Raw genomic sequence first — 20,207 nt, forward strand, 5'->3', positions numbered from 1 at the left:
CTGCAGACAGCACATGAGTGAAGCAGCACATCAAACAACAGAGTGATTGGGCACTTAAGAGTATTTGAGTAGATTTGATTTCTTTTGTAGACTAGTTAAAAAAAATAAAAACCACACATCATGTTCTTTGAGAATGTCTCTACATGAACGATCGTAAAGATGTAGGCAAGTTTGCACCAGCTCGCTAATAACTCTGTATGCCAGTGTGTTCATGTTGACTGATCTTAACTGACAGAACAACATAAATGGAATTAGCTGTCTGCCCTTAAAGTAGGTGGGGCTCCAGGTCACCCCTACCAATGACGTGGACCAATGGCAGTAAAAGTACAATGGTAATGGCAGCCGGTACTGAGTTTTCCTGAGAGTTCACGTTGGCTTGCTGTTTTGATCCACCCAACAAATCCAAAAACAACAAGACCTTCTTTTTAGCCAGATTTAGTTTGAAATGACATCACACTCGTTCATTCATCCATTTTACTAGAAGTATATTGGGGTTTTATTTCATTTGTTATTTGATTTGAGACTGAATATCGACTTAAATCATGACTGCATGGCTTCATAAGACTTGTAAAATAGTGTGCGAATTTCATCAACTACTTTTACTGTGGTTTTATGGTGTTTTTTGATTTTTTTGTCACTTTTGTTCTCTGTTTTTTTTTTTTTTTTTTTTTGTGTCCCTTTCACTTTCATTATATGACAAAAAGATGTGTGAATATACACTACCGGTCAAAAGTTTTGAAACACTTACTCATTCTTTATTATAATTTTTTTTTTTTTTTTCACATTTTAGAATAACAGTAAAGTCATTAAAACTTTGGAATAACATAAATGGAACTATGGGAATTATGTTGTGACTAAACACAATCCAAAATAAATCAAAACTGTGTTATATTTTAGCAAAAAAAAAAAAAAAAAAAAAAAAACCATTTTGTGTTCCACAGAAGAAAGTCATAAAGGTTTGGAGAAACAGAGAGTAAATAATGACCGATTTTCATGTTATGGAAAAACTATTCCTTTAAGACTAACTAGTCATTCAAACAAACCATAGACTAGTAGATTTTGAAAATATTCAGCATTACACATCCCTAACTTGCTTCAGGACTCTTGCTAACTCAAACAATCAAATTAATGTGACGTAATAAATGCATGCACTGGTAATCTCAGCTCATCTGCAGTGTTATTGCAGTGGTCAGTGTACAGGAGCTAAAGGAGTCTAAACCACAGAGAGCACTTACTGCAGAATGCATTACAGCAGAGCGCTGGGACCACCGCACTGAGGCTTCATTTTCCTGAGCCTGTGGATATCTGAGATGTTTTGGCCATCGCAAAGAGTTCTTTTTGAGGAGAAAAACCCTCTGGACATAACATCATGAAACAATATGAAGGTCTTCAGCAAGACAAAAATAGAAAAACTTTGCATTTCTACTTATCTCCAACAAAAAAGTAGTAAAACATAAATAAGAATTCAGAAGAAAACAATCAGACCATATTGGCTCTTTTGAAGACAATTTCAAATGATTGATGGCTGATTAACTGGCCATTTAGAAATAATCAGCCTTGCCCCTACAAAATATGTTGATATTTTTCTAATTTGCCATTTTATTATATTTTAGTAAACATCAGGCTTTATGTCGGCAATCAGCCACCCTACTCTTTAGATTTCTGCATCTGTATGAACCATTGAAAAACCTGTATCGGTTTACGAGGTCAGTAATTGATTTGATTCTGATTCAGGTTTGATTCAATCTAAAAAGTGGCAATTAATTTAGACAAACTAACTACAACCTTTAGAATGTAGAAATGTTCTTTTTAATAACAGTGTTTGCTAAGATAGAACATGCAATCAACTGAAAGAACGCTAGGACGTCAATGACGTTTTAGCGCAATGTGTGGACTTTTTAACTAACTAACTAACAAACTAACTTTACCCCACTAAAAATTACCATGCATTCATTATGCATTGATGGTTTATTTAAATATAATTGTTTTGACTATTTACTGTGATATGGGATTACTGAACTCTCAGAGGGAAGGAAAAAAGCAAACCATTGTAACCATTCTATCACTCCAAATTTTGGGTGCCAGGCTTTTTGACAAGGGGGCACTAGCCTCCCCTTAGAGCCACCCATGAGACCCTACTTTATGCAAGTTCCTGGTCTTATTATAAATGTACATCTTGTTCCTAATACCCTTTCTGTCTTCATAATTTTTTATCAAAAATGTAATAACTGCGCCTCAGAAACAACTTTCCATTACCACTGATGTGGCCACGAGGACTACTGGATAATGTTCACCAATAGCCGAAAAGCTAATTTGGCATTATACTAATAAACTCAAATGCAGGTCTGGCTCCATGTTAGAATGCAACACCTACTTTTTACAATCCAATATTCCTGATGGATAAAATCAATAACTACATTTCTTTTTTCTCGTTGAACAACATTCACAGAAGTACAAGAAGGATTTATAAGGAGCCCTTTAACATGCCCCTACCCCCCAACTTCCTGTTTCAATAGGAAATACGTCAACACATGAAAGAAAACCGCACTCGTCAAGGGATTTCATGGGATCTTTAACGCCTCACAAGAAACACAATGTTAAAACTATTCAAAACTAAACAATACATAGACCTAAAAGAAGCTGTGGCCAGGATTAAATGAATAGAACAGTTTACTGTCAATGACTGCTGAGTCACTTGTACAGTAACGCTGTGATTTTCCTGAACTGAGAATGACCTGCAATATAACACAATAAAACTCAACTAGAACAATGTCTGTCAATCTAACACTAGAGAAAAGAGCTGCTCCAACAGCCTTACTTTCACTTTGGCTCCTCTTCTGTTCATCATGGCACATAACGGCATTAAGACAATCCAATAAGCATCTCATTCATCGAACCAGGTCAATATGCTGCCGTTACCGCAGAACAATTAAGGTTATGTTAAGGCATAAGTGTTCTGGGTCCAATACAACTGATGCTATTGACAGAATTTGTGGCACTGTGTTGATTGGCCTACACCGGTAAAAAGCTTAATTTGACGCGTCCCTCAGTAATGCACTTATAATGAGAGTCTATGGAGCAAACATTCAGGGGGACAGACATGTGAAACTATAGTGTTTTTGTTAAAGCTCTTAAAATAAATATTCAGTAAAACCCTGTCTGTTATTTGAGCTGTAAAGTTGTCCAAACCGGTCTCATGTTGTAATAATAGTATGAGATGGTAAAATCGTACAAGTTGGTTTGTACAAAAACGTAAAATTTTTACTCCCATAGAGAAAAATAAACCAACCACCTATGACAAGTCATAATAATAGTACGAGATCGCAAATCGTAAGAAACTGTACAAGTTGACTCATACAAAAACGTACAACTTTTACTCCCAAAGAAAAAAAATAAACCAACCCGCTCTCATGACAGTCCTTATAAATCTCATAAGAAATTGTACGACTTAGCTTGAACAAAAATTTAAGACTTTTACTCCCATAGAGAAAAATAAACCAACCCACTCTCATGACAGTTCTTATAATTCTCATTAAAAAAAAATCGTTTAATAACAGTACAAGATGGTAAAATCATAAGAAAACCTTCGAGTTGGCTCTTTCAAAAACGTGCGAATTTTACTCACATAGAGAAAATAAACCAGCGTGGTCCAATGACAAGTCGTGATAATAGTAAAAGATGGCAAAACCATTAGAAATCGTACAAGTTGGCTCGTACAAAAACGTACAACTTTTACTCCCAAAGAGAAAAATAAACCAACCCACTCTCATGACAGTTCTTATAATTCTCATTAAAAAAAATCGTACGAGTTGGCATGAACAAAAATTAACGATTTTTACCACCATAGAGAAAAATAAACCAACCTGGCCATAGACAAGTCATAATAATAGTACGAGATGGTGAAATCGTAAGAAAATGTATGAGTTGGCTCCTATAAAAACGTGCGAATTTTACTCCCATTGAGAAAAATAAACCAGCCCGCTCTTACGACAAGTCGTAATAACAGTAAAAGATAAAAAAATCGTACGAGTTGGCTCGTACAAAAATGTACGACTTTAATCCCATGAAGAAAAATAAACCAACCAGGTCTCATGAAAAGTCGTAATAATAGTACAAGATGGCAAAACTTAAACATGATTTTAAGAGGAATATATTGAGTAACCTGGAGGAAAGAAAACATCAGTATTTCATTCAGACAAATGAAGTACATTACAGGTTATTGACATACATCAGTCATTTGTATTGCATAAATAAATACTGAATGAGTAACCAAATTTGTTCACAGACATTTCCTTTCTTAAAATAATGTATCGGATAGGAGGCTAGCTAAAATGTTATGCCTGTATTGTATCAATTTCAAATTATGTTTATTGATTGGTTGGTCTAAAAGTCATACCTTTAGGTACCATTAGAGCCAAGTCTTACGATATCCTATGATTTTACTATCTTGTACATATTATTAAGAGTTGTCATGAGACTATGTTGAGTTGCTTTAATAGACTGCATGTTACAGATGTACTTCGTTACAACCTACCATGTGGATTTAACTGCATTTCTGCATAAATTGGTCATAACATTTTATCTGATCTTCAGCTAAATCACAACAATAGATAAACACAATATGCCTTCATAAATATCACACAAACAATGTCACTTTCATGTCTTTATTTAAACACTATGCAAACACTCAGTGCAGGGAGGAAAACAGAAGCCTCGGACTTAATCAAATCTCTCAAATCAAATATGCTGCCTATGGTTCAGGTTTGACGTCATTAAATTTAGTCATAATACACTTTTTCAGATTATGTTACCGACTTAAAATCGAAAGACTGTAAGAGTAATTTCAGAGAGTATTTTAACATAGCAAAAAAAATGCACATCTCCTGCAAGATCAGAGAGGGCCAGGCTGCCTGGTATGTTTTATAGGTGTAATAATAAGTCAAGTTAAAAATTTGGCTGATTTTCTTGTTGAGTAAATTATGGCAATGTCTCCCTTAAACAAGAACAATTGGCAAGTTTTGACCAATGTGAATTGCCTTGGACGGAAAACTATTTTTGACATCAATATGAATCTCACAAGCAAATGCTGGCATTCATTCAGAGCAAGAGAGCTACAGTATTAGAACAAGTATGCAGAGCTTTGAAGAAACACCACGCCACGGAGAAATCTGGCTGCTTCACACAAACCAAAATAACTGCAATGATGACTTCTTAAAACTCACAGACAGCAACCTGCTGGGAAAACACCTTAAACCAGCCTAAGGTGGTTAGCTGGTCTCCCAGCCTGGCTAAGGTGGTTAGGCTGGACTGTTTTCATGGTTTTAGAGGGGTTCAGGGCACTTGTCAGCTGGTCTGGCAGGATGACAACCTGATTGACCAGGTAAACTTGTTAAACATCAGCTTGGCCAGGCTAGGAGAACAGCTAGCAGCTAGACCAGTTTAACACCAGCCTGGCTAGGTAAGGAGATCAGCTAAAACAGCTTAACCCAGCCAAGACCAGCACGCTTCTTTAGGCTGATTTAAGCAAGAGTTATTATAGTATTTAAAATAGGTTTCATTTCTATTTTATTTCCAATTTGTCATTCGTTTTCACTCTGTTATTGTTAATTGTCATTTAGTTTTTTCGGTATTTTTAAAGTTTTAGTTTAGTTTTTCATAATATTTAGCTTTTAATATTAGTTTTATTATTTTAGGGCTGCCAAAGTTAATGCATTAACTCATTTAGTGTAACTGAAAAAGATTTACTGCCATTTAATTTTCTAGTGGCATTTTCATGTGGGTTAAGTTTGATAATATATATTTCTTTTTTTTTTTTTGTGGATTTTTCCCCTTTTTCTCCCAATTTGGAATTCCCAATGTGCTTTTAAGTCCTCGTAGTCGCATAGTGATTCGCCTCACCCGCCGTCAACCCGCGCATCTTATCACGTGGCTTGTTGAACGCATTGCCACGGAGACATAGCATGTGTGGAGGCTTCACGCTATCCACCGCGGCAACCACGCTCAACTCACCACACGCCCCACTGAGAACGAACCACATTATAGCGACCACGAGGAGGTAACCCCATGTGAATCTACCCTCCCTAGCAACCGGGCCAGTTTGGTTGCTTAGGAGACCTGGCTGGAGTCACTCAGCACACCCTGGGATTCAAACTAGTGAACTCCAGGGGTGATAGCCAGCGTCTTTACCACTGAGCTACCCAGGACCCCCCAAGTTTGATAATATATTTGATAATATATTGTATATCAAAAACTACATTAAATTAAAAATGATGTCATGAAAATGTATTTTAGTGTAGTTTCAGTTTTTCCAATTATGATTTTTATTTAATTGTAGTTTTCGTTAACTAAAATAACACTACAGAGAGCCGGTGCCGTTGCTTTCCTCATCTTGAGCAAACATCAACATTCACTTGATTTCTCAGCCTCGTCTCCGCACCAGAATTCAGACCGTGAGGGTTACTCAAGTCATTCCTTATGCCCCAAGAAATGAAACTGGGATCCACATTATCTTGTGTTTTGGGCACAATGGCAGAAAGCCCAATCCAGGCCTTGACAATCAGCATTTAGAGGTACTGGTGACTCAGCAAAGTATCGAATGATTCAAAAACATGATACCAAACGCTGCCCAGGAGCAGAATTTGCACTTTCAGAGAGCTAATGTACAGGCCTAACTAAAGAGTTCTGTAAAATAATGCTCTTGAATTATCAGTGCTGTTTGCTAAAGCAAGCATCAGCAGGTCGAATGTTTTGCTGCTGAATTCAGTCTGAGCTCAACAAAATTCGAATCACTGCCCCCAGTGGCCGAAACTGGAGGTACTGGTAAATGTATGGGCACATGTGAGCTTCAGTTTCATGGTGAAATTATATGCTAAAAAAAATGTGCGCCAAAAGAGAGTTGAATTTTTAGTTGTTAATCATGAAAAAGAATGCATATTTTATTGTACCTACACCCAAGCCCAAATTCCAATCCTAACCTAACCGTTTTCAGTTTGCTAACCTCACTGTTTCTCAAATTATGTGGTAATGCTTTGCTTTCAGTGGAGGAAAAAGCCATTCTAGAGTGGATGAGAGGTGTAAATGTATCAAATGTATCAAATGAATCAATGCGTTTTCAAATGAATACATATTAGTGTCAATGTAGCCTTAGAAAGCAGCTGCCTATGTAGGTAGTAGACAGCAAGGCATCCCACAAGGATTTGAAACAGAACTGAGGTCTGAACAAGAGCCACAGAAAGAGTGAACACTGAAAACAAGATAGATGAAACAACAGTGGCAGTTTAGCAAGCCTTCATGACACAGCGCTGGCATTCCAGTGTTAGCATGACAATGAACACACTGCCTGGACACAACTTTCCGAGAAAGTACAGTCTCCGAGCACACATCTCCCTCTCCACACACACGCTGGTCTCTTAAAAAACACTCCTTCCCTCGCAGCCTGTCCACTGTTATGTAACTGTTGTAAAAGCGAAAATCTTCCAATGAGCGTCTGTGAGCTCTCTAAAATGCTCTATCTTATACTTTTATTCTCTATCTGTGGACATCTAAACCCTGAAAAATACTCAACACCATTGCCGATTAATGAATTAATCACAATTAATCGCATTATAAATATTTGCTGAGAAAGCCATTCAAATAAGAATAATTCAATATATTATGATTACATTATTATAAATAGTTATATTTATTTACATATAATTATAGCAATTATAATTCAGACAAGTAAATCATAGATAAGACAATACAAAAATTGGCTTTAGAAGTCAATATTATTTATTTCCATATTATTGAACTCAAGCCTATCATTGGCCTACAGTCCACAGCAATATATTTTGCAACTGAATTCGTCAATCTGTCCGAGATAGATTTATTATAGAGGCTTTTCTGAGGATGCGTCAATGTACATCTGTGTCAGACAGACACTTTTTGAGCATTCCACTTTAGTTGCATAAACACAGTGTTTTTAGGTCAATGTGTCAAGTTTGAAAAACACGTCTCAAGATCCCTGCATTCGGAATTGCACTCCATCTAGCTGTGTTTGAACACAAGAAAGCGTTCTCATCTTGTGCTGTTGCTAGTGTCAAGCAAGCCTGAGTTTGGTATGTTATGGTTTGCTATACAGGGGTGCGTTTCCAAAAAATATCATTAGCCAAATAGTCGCAAGTTTCATCGTTACCAACATAGTTCAAAAATTTGCTGTTCCCCGAAACCATAGTTCCATCGAACATTCGCAAACAGCAAAAATATAGTTGGAACTACAGCTCTCAGATTTTTATTCTTTCAAGACTTTGACCACTTTTACATGCACCATTGAAGGGATTAAAGGCTGTTACGAGAAAGCTCTTTAACACAAACAGCTTCTGTTGGAGAACATGTCTTATGTGTCCATTTTTACGCATAAGTGCCGTTCTTACGGGCCTTTGAAGAGTGTGCTTGCGCTCAAGTGCGTTGGGGTAATCCCAAAGTCTGATGTAGATGGAAACCTCACTATTGCGGCGCAATGTTTCTGTCTCATTTATACAGTGCACGCAGCTAGTGTCTTCAGCAGCTTTTGCGCATTAAACAGCTTTCTGGTGTACGTGTAAATGAGCTATGATAATTACATTTTCGCAGAAGTTATTACTCCACTCCTTGAATAACGTCATTAACAACAGCTCTATATTGTTGAACCAACATGGTTCGAACAATGGATGTGTGACATAGTTATTATGGTTACAGGAAACAGTAGTGCCTAGCTAGTTAAATTCCCCAACGATGCATCGTACTAGGGGAGGATGATATTACCAAAATCTAATATCACAATATCAGAATCAGAATCAAAATCAGAATGAGCCTTATTGCCAAGTGTGCTCACATACACAGGGAATTTTCTTTGGTGATAGGAGAAACAAGCATGTGCGCACAGAACATTACAGTGAGACACAGATAGAGGTATGTACAGTTATTGCATTAAATATGAGTGAATTTACATATGTACATGACATATTTCTACATTATTGAACTATGGGAGTCCTGAAGGCAGTTTAATTGTTCATGCGGTAAATGGCCTGAGGGTAAAAACTGTTCTTGTGCCTGGTTGTCCTGGCGCTGAGTGCTCTGTAGTGCCGGCCAGAGGTTCAAAAAGGGAGTGGGCAGGGTGTGTGGGGTCCAGAATGATTCTACCTGCACATCTCCTCACTCTGAAGACATACAGGTCTTGCAGGGTGGGGGACTTGCAACTAGTTGGCTAACTATGTTTTTAGGAAACGCACCCCTGTATAGCAAACCATAACAAACCAAACTCAGGCTTGCTTGACACTAGCAACAGCACAGGTCTTGCAGGGTGGGGGGATTTCTCCTGAAGTCCACTATCATCTCCACTATTTTGAGCGTGTTCAGCTTAAGGTTGTTGTGATCGCAACAGACAGCCAGCTGTTCAACATCCCGTTTGTATACAGACTCGTCACCGTCGCGGATGAGGCCAATGACCGTGGTGTCATCTGCAAACTTCAGGAGCTTGACAGAGGGGTCCTTTGCAGTGCATTCATTCGTACACAGGGAGAAGAGCAGTGGAGAGAGAACGCATCCCTGAGGAGCACCAGTGCTAATAGTGAGGGTCCTGGATGTGATTTTCCCCAGTCTCACTAGCTGCTGCCTATCTGTCAGAAAGCTGTTGATCCACCAACAGATTGTGGTTGGCACGGTGAGCTGGGTCAGTTTGGTTGAGAGAAGATCAGGCATGATGGTATTGAAGGCTGAACTGAAGTCCACAAATAGGATCCTTGCATAAGTCCCAGGTCTGTCGAGGTATAGAAGGATATAATGCAATCCCATGTTGACAGCATCATCCACAGACCTGTTTGCTCAGTAAGCAAACTGAAGGGGGCTAGCAGGGGTCCAGTGATGTCCTTCAGGTAGGCCAAAACCAGTCCCTCAAATGACTTCATGACCACAGATGTGAGAGCAACAGGTCTGTAGTCATTAAGTCCTGTGATTTGGGATTTTTTTGGGGACCGGAATGATGGTGGAGCATTTGAAGCAGCAGGGAACTTCACACAGCTCCAGTGATCTATTGAAGATCTGTGTGAAGATGGAGGCCACAATATCACTAATTTTAGATCACGATAACGATATATCACCTTAGTTACCTTAAAAAAAAAAAAAAAAAACAATCAATAAAACTTTATCTATTAAATAAGCATATTATAATGCCTATTTTTGAAAAATCCAGTCATATAATAAAATACTTTATAAATGTATACTACTTCCTCTTATATCATTTTCTCTTTATTTGTAACTTGACAAACATTGAATAAAAAAATAAATAAAAAAAAATCAGTTGGTGATAATGCTAAACTTTACATTGCAGTCTGATGTTATTGACTAGTATTATTATTAGAAAACTTTCCTCAAGAAATGCAACAAAGAAAATCATTCATGAGTAAACAAAATGTCCTTTCTATCCATCATAAAAACACTTCATTAGTAAGTAATCTCTGCAGACAATATTTAAATATCTGAAAGCAAAGCCAGTTTGTTTTCCTGAATTTTATTTAGGGTGATAAGGTGTAGTTTAAAAAATCTACATGACAGATGACACATAATTGTTGCCGCATGACACATTGTTTTAGCCAGAGTCCGTGTTGGTTAGAATGTCAAGATCTCTCACCGTTTGAGATGTTTGACTTCCTCCATAGCACTTTAAGGTAAAAAAACTCTAAACTCAGAATTCAGACGGGTCAAGCAAGTTTTGATGTTTGTGCCGCGACAGAGAGAAACCGGACTGAGTAGCGCCAGTGATGCTCTGCGTTCTCTTGTCTGTCTGTATCACTGTGGCGAGCAGGGTGTGGCCGAGCAGTAAGGATGGACACCTGAATTATCTCAATCAGCCAGGAGAGAGATAAAGAGGAGCCAGGGCACCAGTTCTCAAGAAAGAGAGAGACGCACGAAGTTGTGTGTGTCGACATGTTTGTGTGTGTACGGGTACTGCTGAAAAGCAGAGTGGTTGTGTGATCAGTGAGCTGAAAAGCCACTAGGGTGTGTGACACTGAAAAGTGGAACAATAAATGTCTACGTGTGGATGTTAACCCGGCTCAACTGAAACACAACTGTGTGTGTGAGATGTCAAACAGTGAAAGCCAATAAAGCCGGAAAAAATAATCGACAATGTCAACAAAAAAAAATTGTTGACAAATATTTTCATTGTCAAATTGTAGTCTGATCTCTCAGGGCGTGACATAAGATCACTTTAACCACAAATGATGCATGATGTGTTTTAAGCAGAGAAGCGGCAGCCAGAAAGGAAGAGGATGAGGCTGTTCAAATGAAAAACAAAAAAAAGCCCAAATTCTTTAGCTAGATATACCAATGTTTTAGTTTTACTGTTTTTGTTTTTAACTCAAGTATTATTAACTGTAAAGCTGTTTCTGCACTGATGCCAGACTTATCATTTATTTATTAAGAATAATCATATCTGGGTGGCCTGGGTAGCTCAGTGAGTATTGACGCTGACTACCACCACTAGAGTTCGCAAGTTCGAATCCAGTGCATGCTGAGTGACTCCAGCCAGGTCTCCTTAGCAACCAAATTGGCCTGGTTGTTAGGGAGGGTAGAGTCACATGGGGTAACCTCCTCGGAGTCGCTATAACGTGGCTCGCTCTCAGAGGGGTGCGTGGTGAGTTGTGCGTGGATGCCGCGGTGGATCCCGTGAAGCCTCCACACGCGATATTTCTCTGTGGTGACGCGCTCAACAAGCCATGTGATAAGATGCACAGGTTGACGGTCTCAGACGCAGAGGCAACTGAGATTCGTCCTCCGCCACCCAGATTGAGGCAAGTCACTATGCCACCACGAGGACTTAGAGCGAATTGGGAATTGGGCATTCTGAATTGGGGAGTAGACGAAATATCGGTTTTACTGATTAATCGGTGCCGATAGTTGCATTTTGGAACTATCGGTTATCGGCAAAAATCTATGCCGATAGTTGTCGATAGTTTTTCCATCATTTCAAAATAAGAGTCCCATTTGTGTTTTGGGCTTGTTTATACTTAAAAGTCCCACGTTATGCACCAAATCTTAATTTTTCTGGTTATTACTAGGATTGTGGTTGAACAAAAAACTGCATCTGAGATTTTATCTATTTTGGACTCTTTGCCTTTACCTGCCATATTAAAGAAAGAATAAGAAATGTTTTTGACATTCTATAAATACATTTTAAAAACTATCGGCACAGATTAATCGGTTATCGGCCGTCCCACCACCTTAGTTATCGTATCGGTCAAATCCACATTCAGTCAACCTCTAATTGTATCTTTAGTTTGCGTCCTTTAAGAGAAAAAAAAGAGAAAACAATCAAATGAGAATTTAGAACCTTTTATTTGTAAAGTATTTAATTTGATTGACTTAATATTGTGAATTATTTTGATACCATAAACATGATATAAAATCTGTCATGTACGTAACCGGCAAAGTTTAAAACTGTTGTTTTAGCACAGCAATTGATTGACAGGTGAGGAGTGGTGCTTTGCTGCTATCCAGGACGCATTCAAGACGGATAAGTGTTAACACCTCAAATGTGATGTGGTCACGTGCGTTTTTGACTATCTTTTTATGTGGTTTTGTGATCTGATCCCAAAAAGTTTTAGACCTCATTTAGACCTGCATTTAGCACCGACCACCTGTGATCACATCTTAATACCAGGTGTAAATCGGGTCTGAGTGACACATAAGTGAGCCATCCAAAATGTGCAGTGCTGTGGGACCTCAGAACTGAGAATCACTGATTTAAAGCATCCATTTGACTAGTTCAGACCTTAAGCCCATGAGATCAGCCTATACTGTTCTCAGCAAGGAGCAAAGTCGAACGCAAAAGAAGCGTTGATGATCTTGGTCAAGACTGGATTCGAAACGCATTCTTATTAATAACTAACACTCTGAGCCACACTAGGAATGGCGATATATAGAATTTTCATTATGCAATCGCGATGATTTTACTGACTATATAAATTAAGCAATATCATGAATATTGGCCGCAAACTTAAGAGCAACAGAAGCATTTATGAGTAAAGGCCCCGATATACTTCCGGAGAAATTCTTCTTCGCTTTTTTGTTCAGGGGTGAAAAAAAAAAAAAAAAGTTCTGAACAGCCGAGCAACGGTATACTGTTTGCGAACATTCAGACACCAGCCACTCCACTGTGGGATGCGTTTAGAAGTACATTTAAATATGAGGACACTCAGTAAAACCTTAACTAATGTAACATTATAATGTGTTATCAATGACTTTATGTATATTCACATGAGGTCAGTAAAAGAAGCTGTTTTAATCACTCAACGATGATTTAAAGTAATATATATATATATATATGCAGTAGTAAATGTTTAATTTGTCTTGTTTACGTTATGAATTCATGACGCTAATGCGCTAGCACGCTAAACGTGGTCATGATATGCGCAGATTACACTCTGTTATTGTCATTTATGGTGACTTTGATACTATTGTAAAGATAGGTTTATAAAAAAGTGTTAATATTCATAATTAAGACAAAAGAATGATGATAAGATCTTACTTTGGGAAGATGTGTGAATGGCTTTTGCTGCAGATGACACATGAGTGAATAGGCACTTGAGAGTATTTGAGTAGATTTGATTCCTTTTGTAGACTAATTAAACACACATAATACTGTATGTTTAGTATCAGTCAGTTGCTGACCATTAAAATAAAGAATAAATTCAAATAAAATAAATGCCTAAATAAACATCAGTAGTACTGTTTAGTATCAGTCAAATGCTGACCATTAAAATAAAGAATAAAAAAAATAAAATAAATACCTAAATAAACATCAGTACTGTTTAGTATCAGTCAAATGCTGACCATTAAAATAAAGAATAAATAAAAATAAAATAAATACCTAAATAAACATCAGTAGTACTGTTTAGTATCAGTCAAATGCTGAATATATTAATACTGCCAGTCAATTAGGGGCAGGTTGTAAAACAAGAAGCATTTACACCTGCCGAGACAAGAGAAAACAGTGGCAGCGGTGTTACACCGTATTATTGCTATACAAGTTCAGGGGAAACTTTCAATGGTGGAAAACCAGACTTCTAAATATTACATTTTATAAATGCTACGACTGGAATTGTTCGGTTGAAGGGGGTACCAAACTGTGAATCCTGAACAAAACAGTTTGGTGAATACATGTTTACAAATTAGCTTCCACTCAGCTGATAAGCAATGAAAGTAGCTACGTGGTTAGCTAGTTAGCTATAAGCTTGTTGTCACGGAGAGTAAAAGATGGACCAGCATTACTAGGTAACAACATAGCGTGAAATCAACACTCAACAGACACTATCAACCACTGCACCGTTGTCTGCTGAGCTGATATAAGATGTGCAATCTGCTACATTACTTACTGCATTCAGTCATGAGTGACATGGTTGTCAGGGACAGGGTTAACGTTATATTAGTTATATTGAAAAGGGAAAATGATGGGGTCATTGTTTATTAACTTTCCAGTATGTATTTCACAATCTAGTTAGCAACTTACCGAGACACCGCTCAACTCCGCCCTGTCCGCAGAGCCACCGTCAGTTCAGAGACAGCTCTGTAAACAGTGGAGTCGGAGCGCGCTCTGCTGGACAAACTACGTAATGACACCAATTCTAAAGCATTGTTTTCTGCATTATATTTTCTGAAAAAGTTTTCATATCTGCACATATCGGTAAACATATACGCCGATACCAATATATCGGTCGGGCACTAATTCTAGGTGTCATTAGAAAGCTGAGATCCTTCCCTTTGCGATGATATACAACATTTTATCAATAGTCGAAAACATATTTTTCTGATGATTTGTTTAGTATGCTTTTCCTGCTGGATGGCATATTTTGATATTTTGAAAACTGCCTAAGGTAAAAGCAGATATAAAGTTTTTGGCTACTTGGAGCTTACATTAGCAGTGATCGGTGCATAAAAGAGACATTTGTATCTGATGACTTACAGAAATCAATGATTCTTTTGAAAATCTTTCAAACTGTGGTATTAGGACAACAAAATAAACTGTACACATTCCTGAGTATGAGAGCTTTCATTGATATATGACTTGTTCCTTTAGGTGCTCTGTGAAAGACATTTTTTTTCATAGAAATATTTCTACCCCATTACCTCTAGGGGGCGGTAATTTGTGACGCAAATGTTTTGAGGCCTTATTTTGCTATTTTAAGTCAAATAAATGCAGAAATGATCTCTAAAGGCTATGTATATGGGGACTTTAATGTTTTAAACGTAAACTTTTTTGCAATATGGTGCCTCCCTTTGGACCCGCCGGCGGGATAAGTTGGAATAAGTGTGTAAATGTAGGTGGGTCTGTCATTCAAGCATTAAAAATAAGTGTTTCGATATCATAACATATCAGTGTGTAAGTAACAGTGCAAAAACTAAGTGTTTATAACATCATAATCAGCTGTTGTAGTCGTGGTTTGAGTGAAAGTGTGTAAAAAGCAGTTGTTGTAGCGCCTCTAGTGTAAATTTCACCAGGAACGCAGCATGTAAAACTCAGTTTGCAAAAATGAAGCAATAGTAACATTCATTCTATGAGACTAAATTGTATATTCGGACACAAGGTAAGACAGTGTGCAAGAGTTTGACAGCTGCATTGATTATAAAGCAGAGAAGCTAATGATATCCAAAACCCCTTTGACCTCTGCCAGGACACACTGCAGTCACACAGCACTTTACAACACACACTCCTGTTATCCACATCTCAGGCCATCTATAACTTCAAGCACAATGAGTACAGACAAGAGTGAATCCACACTTAGCAACATAACAAAATCAATATCTAAAGACTATCTAAAACTCCTTCCTCTTTCTACTGTTGTGCTACATCTGAATTCTCAACATGAGCTCACTATACACAACATGAGCATTCAATAGTCCACAACACAGATGATGCACTTTAATGACATGCTGAGATGGTATGTTACAACAAGTAACAGGGTTCCTCTTGTACGATTTGCAGCTTAAATATGGGATGTCTTTTTCCATTAAATTTCCAAGACTTTTCCAGGCCTGGAAACCAAAAATGTAAAATTCCCTAATATTTCCAGGTTTTCCATGACCGTGGGAACCATGAGGTAAGTTACAAGTAAAAGTTAGTCAAAAATCTTAATTTATGTCCAATAGAGTTGAGATAGCCAGGCCAACATCCGTTTCCCAAGGATGTAACTGGGGCAGTGGTGGCTCAGCGGTTAAGGCTCTGGGTTACTGATCAGAAGGTTGGGGGTTCAAGCCCCAGCACCACCAAGATGCCACTGTTTGGCCCTTGAGCAAGGCCCTTGACCCTATCTGCTCCAGGGGCACTGTATCATGGCTGACCCTGCACTCTGACCCCAGCTTAGCTGGGATATGTGAAAAAAAGAATTTCACTGTATATGTGCAAATGTATAAAATGTGATAATAAAATAAATAATAACCCAATTTTCAGGATTGAGGGGGTACATATCAGGGTTTCTATTAGCCATATGTCAAATTCAAACCTTGTCAGACACAATGTCCAGTTAAAATATTAGCACGATGCGTCAGCAACCCCTTTTATTGATGCCACAAGTGTACAGTGTGACGCCATGCATTAATAATAGCACTTCATTGCCACGGATGTTTAAACTTTCCAGAAGCTTGTGGAGTCCTAATCCACGACTATCCCGCACACTAACATAAGCAGCCTGCGTTATTCCCATCTTTCGTGCCCGCAGTGAAGCTTCTCACTTTAGAATCACATTAAAACCTTGTGTTGCCATCTTCTGGAGAGAAGGACACCAGGCATATGTGAATCTCAAGTTGTAGAGAAACACTGGAAACATTTGACTTAACTTTGGCAGCAAAGCGCTTATGCGCTATGAAAATAGTCATAAAAATAAAGAGCCAAGGAAATTAGTCAAGAGAAATGATATGACATAACCAAACATTTTATTTTAATATTTATTTATAAACAAAACGATATGTGGCAAATTGCTGCATAGTTTAGTTTTTTAATGAAAAAGCAGTTATAATAAACAAACGTTTATCTTTCAGTTGACTTGAATGTGCCATAAATTAGCCTGTACCACATTATCATGCATAGTCCATCAAATTTATGTTGCAAAATAAACACCGAAATGAGATGACCGGATTTTTTCCAATTTGTCCGGCAAACTTTTTAATTCCCTGACACGTTGGCCGGCACCAAAATATCTTAGTGGAAACTGTGGTGCACATGTAAAAATGAAATAACTGGCCATTGAAAAACCCATTTTGATCAACCATAGAACAGCTTTTTATTTGGACTGTAAAAAAAAAAAAAAAAAAAAAAAAAAGAATCTCTAGATATCAATAATAATGACAGACCGATATATCGGCCATTTTGTGATTTTTGCAAAATCTACCAAAAGATCTGTCAATGGATAGTAACCAATTTCTTTTTTCAAGTTTAAATAAAATAAACGTTAATTTGTTTCTCTTCAGAAATGTTGTGTGCAGGATTTTAAACTGCATTATCTATATCGGCCATCTTGGTCTCTATATATCAGTATTAGCATCAGCCATTAAAAAACACATATTGGTTGACCACTAATCAATAAAGGCCATTAAAACACTCATATCAGTTGATCACTGCTTAAGGTGTCCTTTCTAATCAAATAATGACATTCCAACTAGAAATACCTGGATTATAGAGAAGTGTTTATCACCACAACTTCCATTATTATCAATAAATCTACAGTGTCAGCAATAGTGGTTCACCGATATATCGGCAAGACCGATTTTATTATCGGAATTTTTTTATTATCTGCATCGGCCGATAAATTTTCCTGTTAGGCTGATTCATTTCTCAAACTGCAACGGTGACAAGAATTGCCTGCTAGCATGTGAAGGAGCCGTCTGAGACATGTAAACGACCAATCACAGATTGTTTTGTTGTTAGTGCCAACTTGTTACGCTCACATGTATTCCTCTTAAGCACGATTTATAATAGCCATCAAAACTGTGTCCCTCTGACTCACGAATGTTGCACGACGCTCAGTCCGTGATACTCCAAGCAGGCGATCCAGGCCGAGTAAACTGGAAGCGGTCAGTAGATTGTTGCACTCGATGGATCCGCACCAGAGAGACAGAGCAACTTCAAAATAAAAGCACTTCACGTGTGCTGTAAGTAAATGTCATATTCTCTGTGCCCCCTATGTACAATTAGTTTGACTTTTTGAGAGAAAATGTGAATGTGAATGCTAATGCGCACATATCATCTGTGGTTGCTGGACTACTGTGTGCGCTGTCATTTCCTTCTTCCTAATGTATTACGGTTTCTTTATGTGCAAGCAGTTACTAAAATGGGAAGACTAAACAGAAACCAGAAGAAACTGCTATCTACCATTTAAAACACACAAAATGTAAGTTTTGTGAGAAAGCTTGAGTAAATGTAATGCTAAATAAAAGTTAGCCAATTTCTGTACGTCATTTACAATTATATTAAATTGTGTGATATATCGACAATATATCGGCCTATTGGCCACTCTGCTCTCTGGATATCCACATCGGCCATTAAAAAGCCCTTATCCGTCGACCTCCAGTTGACAACATAAGACGAACAGAGATATGTGTTGAAGCCATTTATAACAGAATAAATTTAAGTAGTCTCTAGATGTTTCCTCCACTAATTCATCATAAATGGCTATAAATGAAGCTCATATTAATGAGCCACACACACACACACACACACACGTACAGCCTCTGAGCATTTCTGTGCTTTTTATTAATCACAGCTGTAATTATATGATTGAATCAACAGCCCCTCTGTGACCATTATCAGACAGTCATAAAGAATCTCACACAGGCCGCAGACCTCAGACTGACTGATGTGTCTCGCCGCATCACTGGAGAATTTTAACAATCAAAGTGAAGGAATCCTTTACATAATCTCATATCACAGTTGTGCAGGCCTATAACCTGAGATGGCATTAACCCCAAACGAACAGAAGACACGCAGGCATTTGTACGGCCTTATAGTGGTCGATACCGATATCTAGAGAGCAGGGTGGATGATATGTATAGTAAATATATACTGTATATAGTATATAGTAAATTTATATATCTATAGATAAATGATCGACCAATATGGGTTTTTCAGTGGCCGATGCCAATACCGAGATCTAGAGAGCAGGTTGGCCAATGGCTGTAACAAATGGCAATAAACATAATACAATTTAATAACAGCAAATCAGATGTACACAAAATTTCTAAAGCGAAACAAACACTTATTTTACAGAATATTTCCACAACTGTGCGTAAACCTGAAAAGAAAGATCCTTAAAAACTGAAAGTGTTGACTATCCATTGACAAATCTACTGGTAGATTTTGAGATATTTCACTACTCAAAATTCACTAAACAAGTATATAAATAGAATTTGTTTATTATCCGCTGACAAAGCTGTTGGTAGATTTTGAAACTGACCAACTACTACATCTGTTAATTGTCCAACCAAGTTTGATAATCTCAAAATGGAAAATTTGGTTAAAAAAAATTTGGGTGAAAACTTGGCCCATCCATTTCTGTTGAGGCCCACCCAAAAATCATTTCCTGACTACGCCCTTGCCCCAATGTGAAAAATTTTATATTTTTCAAATTGTGAAGTGGTACTGCCTTTCATTTTCAGTGGTTTAAAAATTTTATTTTCTCCCATTTTCTCCCCAATTTGGAATGCCCAATTCCCAATGTGCTGTAAGTCCTTGTGGTGGCGTAGTGACTTGCCTCAATCTGGGTGGCGGAGGACGAATCTCAGTTGCCTCCACGTCTGAGACCGTCAATCCGTGCATCTTATCATATGGCTTGTTGAGCGTGTTACCGCGGAGACATAGCGCGTGTGGAGGCTTCACGCTATTCTCCGCGGCATCCACGCACAACTCACCACGCGCCCCGCCGAGAGCGAGAACCACATTTTAGTGACCACGAGGAGGTTACCCCATGTGACTCTACCCTCCCTAGCAACCAGGCCAATTTGGTTGCTTAGGAAGCCTGACTGGAGTCATTCAGCACACCCTGGATTCAAACTCGCGACTCCAGGGGTGGTAGTCAGCGTCTTTACTCGCTGAGCTACCCAGGCCCCCTGCTGGTTTAAATTTTTAAACATTATTGTACAACAGCATCTTTTTTAGTGTAATACAATAAAAACATGATAGCATTACGGTAATGAGAACCATC

At 38.0% G+C, this 20,207-nt stretch overlaps 1 protein-coding gene across 6 annotated transcripts in view; it reads right to left on the bottom strand.

Annotated features, from left to right (window-relative positions):
* The window catches only part of LOC127438136 (serine/threonine-protein kinase MARK1-like), a 98,634-nt gene that overhangs the window by 76,818 nt on the left and 1,609 nt on the right, over positions 1-20,207 (bottom strand). The window lies entirely within an intron of this gene.

Source organism: Myxocyprinus asiaticus, chromosome 49 (assembly GCF_019703515.2).
Source record: "Myxocyprinus asiaticus isolate MX2 ecotype Aquarium Trade chromosome 49, UBuf_Myxa_2, whole genome shotgun sequence".
Taxonomy (NCBI): domain Eukaryota; kingdom Metazoa; phylum Chordata; class Actinopteri; order Cypriniformes; family Catostomidae; genus Myxocyprinus; species Myxocyprinus asiaticus.